We start from the raw sequence: 5553 nt of genomic DNA, 5'->3' as shown, positions 1-5553 counted from the left end.
GGGTCTGACTCAATGACACATACCAACAACAACAGGGGCACAAAAGACCTGTACAAAGAAAACTACAAAACACAACTTCAAGAAACCATAAAAGATCTACATAAATGGGAGGACACACCATGCTCATGGATAGGAAGATTTAACATTGTGAAAATGTCAATTCTACCCAAAGCAATCTATACATTCAAAGCAATCCCAATCCAGATCCCATTAACATTCTTTAAGGATATGGAAAAACCCATGACTAATTTTATATGGAAAGGAAAAAGACCTTGGATGAGCAAAGCACTATTAAAGAAATACAACAAAGCAGGAGATCTCCTATTCCTGGATCTCAAAACCTAGCATACAACCACAGTAGTCAAGACAGCCTGGTATTGGTCAAATGACAAACATGTAGAACAGTGGAACAGAATTGAGAACCCAGAAATAGATCCACTGACCTATGGTCAGCTGATTTTTGACAAAGGGCTGAAATCCACTACATGGGGGAAGAGATGGTCTCTTTGACAAATGGTGTTGGTAAAACTGGATATCCATTTCCAGAAAAATGAAACAAGATCTGTACCTCACACCATACATAAAAACTAACTCCAGATGGATCAAAGACTTAAATGTGAAATCTAAAACTATAAAGTTCCTCAAGGAAAAACTAGGGGAAAATTTAGGGGCCCTAATTTATGGCATAAATAGACTATCCAGCATAACCCAAAATGCACAAACAGAAGAAGAGAACCTAGATGAATGGGACCTTCTAAAATTAAGTTTTTATGTACTTCTAAAGACTTCTCCAAAAGAATAAAAAGAGAACCTACAGATTGGGAAAAAATATTCAGCAATGACATATCTGACAAGTTACTTATCTCTAAAACTTACAGAAAACTCCAACACCTCAACAACAAAAAGACAAACAATCCAATTCAAAAGTGGGCAGAAGACATGAATAGACACTTCACCAAAGAGGATATTCAGGCGGCCAACATACACATGAACAAATGTTCATGATCATTAGCCCTTAGAGAGATGCAAATCAAAGAAAAAAAAAAAAAAATGAGGTACCTTCTGGCTCCAGTACTTATAGCAAAGATCAACAAGACAGAAAATAACAAATGCTGGTGAGAATGTGGAGAGATTGGGACTCTCATACACTGCTGGTAGGCATGTAAAATGACACAACCACTGTGGAAAGCAGTATGGTGATTCCTTAAAAAGTTGGAATTAGAAATACCATTTGATCCAGCCATTCCATTACTAGGTTTATATCCTAAAGAAGTGAAAGTTAGGACAAGAACAGATATATGCACACCCATGTTCATGGCAGCACTATTTGTAATAGCAAATAGATGGAAACAACCCAGGTGCCCATCAACAGAAGAATGGAGAACCCAACTGTGGTACATACACACAGTGCAATTCTATGCAACCCTAAAGAATAACGTAGACTCTGCAAAACACCACATAGCGTGGATGAACTTGGAGGACATTATGCTTAGTGAAATAAGTCAATCACAGAATGACAAATACAGTATTAGTTCATTATTGTAAAAAGCCAGGGAAAGGTTTATACATGAAAGGAAACTTTCTTTGTTGGTTACCAGAGGTGGGAGGGGAGGGGAGTAAATACTGCAAAAATAAAATAAATTAATTAAAAAAAAAAAAAAAGAAAAAGAAAATCCTACCTGACTAGGAATTTATTAGTTCTATTCCAACCCTTTTTATCCATGGAAAAACCAATAAGATTTGGTATGAGAGTGTTTCAAATGTTTCTCATCTTCTGAACATTTTTGACTCTCTAGTCAAGTTACTGTCATGAAGAACACAGACTGCAGCTTTCAGTATGAATCACACCTCAAAATAAAGAAAACAAAATCCTTACAACTGGACCAATAAACAACATCATGATAAACAGAGAAAAGAATGACATTGTCAAGCATTTCATTTTAGTTGGATCCATAATCATCGCTCATAGAAGCATCAGTCAAGAAATCAAAGGACATATTGCACTTGGCAAATCTGCTGCAAAATACCTCTTTAAAGCGTTAAAAAGCAAATATGTCACTATGAGGACTAAGGTGTGCCTGATCCAAGTCATGTATTGTTAATCACCTCACATGCATGTGAAAGCAGGAAATGAGAAAGGAAGACCAAAGAAGAATTGATATATTTGAATTATAGTGTTATCAAAGAGTTTTGAATATACCATGGACAGCCAAAAAAAAAAAAAAAATCTGTCCTGGAAGCAATACAGCCAGAATGCTCCTTAGAAGCAAGAATGACAAGACTTCATCTCACGTACTTTCAACATGTTATCAGGCGGGACCAATCTCTGGAGATGGACATCAGGCTTAATAAAGCAGAGGGTCGGCGAAAAGGAGGAAGACACTCACAGTGGCTGCAACCATGGGTTCAAACATAGCAAGGAATATGAGGATGGTGCAGGACTGGGCAGTATTTCCTTACGTTGTGGATAGGGTCGCTGTGACCCGGAATCAACTCAGCGGCACCTAACTAAATGCTACCACAATTTGTAAATTGTGTATTACATAAAGTTCAATTAATTTCTATTACTGACTTAATATAACTTTCATTTTAACAAGGCAAACCCAAATGGATCAGAGTCATGTTGAGTGCACTCAATTTCCCTATTGAGGGCTCACTTTACAACCTTCTAGTCCATAAGCCCTAACTGCACTGTCTCAGAAGGAGCATAATTTACCGGAAGAATATAAATCAAGAGTCAGAGATTTATATTCTTGTTTCAACTTGGCCATGGCCACTTTCTGTTACCTTGAGCAAATCACTCAACTCTGTGACTCATTTTCTTCTCCCACAAAATGAGGATGTCACCTATAACCTCCCTCCCAAGGCTAGTACCAGGACCATATTAATGTGACTATTCTTTGAAGATAAAGAAGGAAACTGGGAAGGAAGGAAGAAAGGAGGTAGGGAGGAAATAAGGAAAGAAGGAAAGGAGGGAGGGAAGGAGGGAGAAAGGGAGGGAGGGAGAGAGGGAAGGGGAAAGAGGGAGAGAGGAAAGGCAACATGTTGTACAGGGCAGGGTTACAAAATGTTGTACAGGGCAGGGTTACAAAATGTTGTACAGGGCAGGGTTACAAAATGTTGGTGGTACAGTGAGTTCTCATTATCTATGAAGTAAATTCCAAACATTATTATTGTGATGTAAAGAGAAGAATAAAGATTTTGAAATAATATTGCTAAGGGAATTACAAATCCTCTTTTCTAAGGTGTTGTCTTCAATTAGAAGGAATATCATTGGTGTAACACTACTGGTCTCTCTCCATGCTCTTGCCCATACACACTCCAGAAGAATGGTGAATTTGGAAGGAGAAACAGGGCTTACATACTCCCAGACTTTTTCATTTTGTTTCCTCTTGGCCAGGGAGTGTTTCCCTTCTCTACTCCAAGGAATTTTTTAAAGAGGCCTCTCTTGATCCAGGGCTTCAGGGACTAGGTGAGTAAGTCTGTCTCAATGTTAGAAGCCCATCGGGCCCTCCCAGACTGAGCCCATTATCTAATCCTCTCATCTTTCTTCTTGGAGTAAATTACTCCCAGCAAATGGGCACTATGCTATGCTTCCTGTGAGCAATGGGTGCTGCCTCCAGAGGCCTGCTGTGGAGCAGTGAGTGGGTGAGTGACCCAGTCTCTGCTTTCTCCCTCCCCTCTGCATTGCTGTTGTTGGTTGTCACTGACTTGGCTGTCTCATGATAACCCCACGCACAGCAGAACAAAATGTTGCCTGGTCCTGCACCATCTCCATGAACGCTGGTGTGCAGGACTCCACTGTTGCAGCACTGTGTATTTTGAGTGCCTTCCAACATAAGAAGCTCACATGTCAGACACTATTGGACAGAATTCTGTTGTGATCCGTAAGGTCCCATTGGCTAATTTTCAGAAGTAGATCTTCAGGCCTTTCTTCCTATTCTATTTTAGTGTGAAATCAAAACCAAAAACCCAAACCCACTGCCATCGAGTCGACTCTGACTCATAGCGACCCCCACTGGGTTTCCGCAACAGTAAATCTTTACGGAAGTAGACCACCCCATCTTCCTTCCATGGAATGGTTGGTGGGTTTGAACCACCAACCTTCTGGTTACCACTCAGATACCTTAAGCGCTGCACCACCAGAGTTCCTTATTTTAGTCTGAAAGCCCCACCAAAGCCCGTCCACCATAAGTGACCTGCTGGCATTTGAAATATTGTCGCACAGCTTCCATACAAGCCAACAATAAAAGCAAACTGACAAACAGGAAGTGACTCTTTTGTATAATAATTAATAATATTAACTCTAATTATGTTACTATTATTAGGCGCTCCGGTGGCATAGTGCCTAAAAGCATTTGAGTGCTAACCAAAAGGCGCGTGGTTCAAACCCACCAGCCACTCCTCAGAAGGAAGACTGGGCAATCTACTCCCGTAAAGATATCGCCTCAGAAACCCAAGGAGGGGTCTCTATGAGTTGGCATCGACTCGGTGGTCACTATGAAATAACAGTGAATAAGAAGTACCATTATAATATGTATCTTCTTTCATAGTAATAATCATTAAAACAAAACTTTATTTTGGAATATTACTGTATAGTTATAAATTTTCTTTTTCTCATACATTAACTTATTCACCTCACAAAATAGCCCTACTTATGGAAAGGGAAGTTATATCCTTCACTTAAATATTAAAATTGAGGTTCTGAGATATTCAACGAGCCCTTAAACTTGCTTAGCTAAAAAAAATTAGAGCAAAATTTGAAGCCAAGACGTTTCAAATGTTCTTTACAAAAAACAAATTCATTCCATTATCACCCCCTGAACATCACTGTTTGTTTATGGGAACAGCCACTAAGCAACCTTAGACTATACATCCTGAAGAACTAGGATTTTATAAACATCACAGGAAATAATATTTGCAAACTGAAAAGTGTTGGAAAATGTACCACATTCTTATCCCATTGTTCTTATTTCAGATGCCGAATGTTCCTAAAACACATCACAAGTCTTTATAGTCCTGGTGGAGTCTGGGTTAACTGACCCAGTGTTGGTCTGTGGGTTTACATTTGTCAAGTGTGAGAGAAGCCAGACTCACGGAGCAATTAACCAATGGCAAGCTGGTCAGAGAAGACGTTGTGCTAGGAGCAGTGGGAGCCAGACACATCCAGCTCTGCATAAATTACACACGTGTCTGCTTGAGAGACTGTATCACCACCCTTTGTCTGTTCAGCTTGACCCTGACCCCTTGCACCTGACTCCTCTTTGAGCCAATAGCCCTCAGTTACATCTTTTACAGTTTGGGCCAATATTGCAATTCATCATGTCTGTTAGGGAGTCTGGTCACCCTGACCTGGGCCAAGTAATTTATTGAATTTTATCTGAAAGTAGATAATTGTTTCCCTCAATAAGCAAGTCTAATTCATGGAAAGCCTTCTCTAGGACTAAGATCACACTGCTCAGTTTGGAAAATTAAGGCAACAAGCATCCTCTTCTAGTTAGAAACTGCAGATAAGGGGTATGGTGGAAAAGGCATGGTGTCTAGAACCCAGGA

This window comes from Orycteropus afer, unplaced genomic scaffold (genome assembly GCF_000298275.1).
Source record: "Orycteropus afer afer isolate SDZICR_OR568_19922 unplaced genomic scaffold, OryAfe1.0 scaffold00106, whole genome shotgun sequence".
Classification (NCBI taxonomy): Eukaryota; Metazoa; Chordata; class Mammalia; order Tubulidentata; family Orycteropodidae; genus Orycteropus; species Orycteropus afer.
This window is presented reverse-complemented; position numbering follows the sequence as displayed.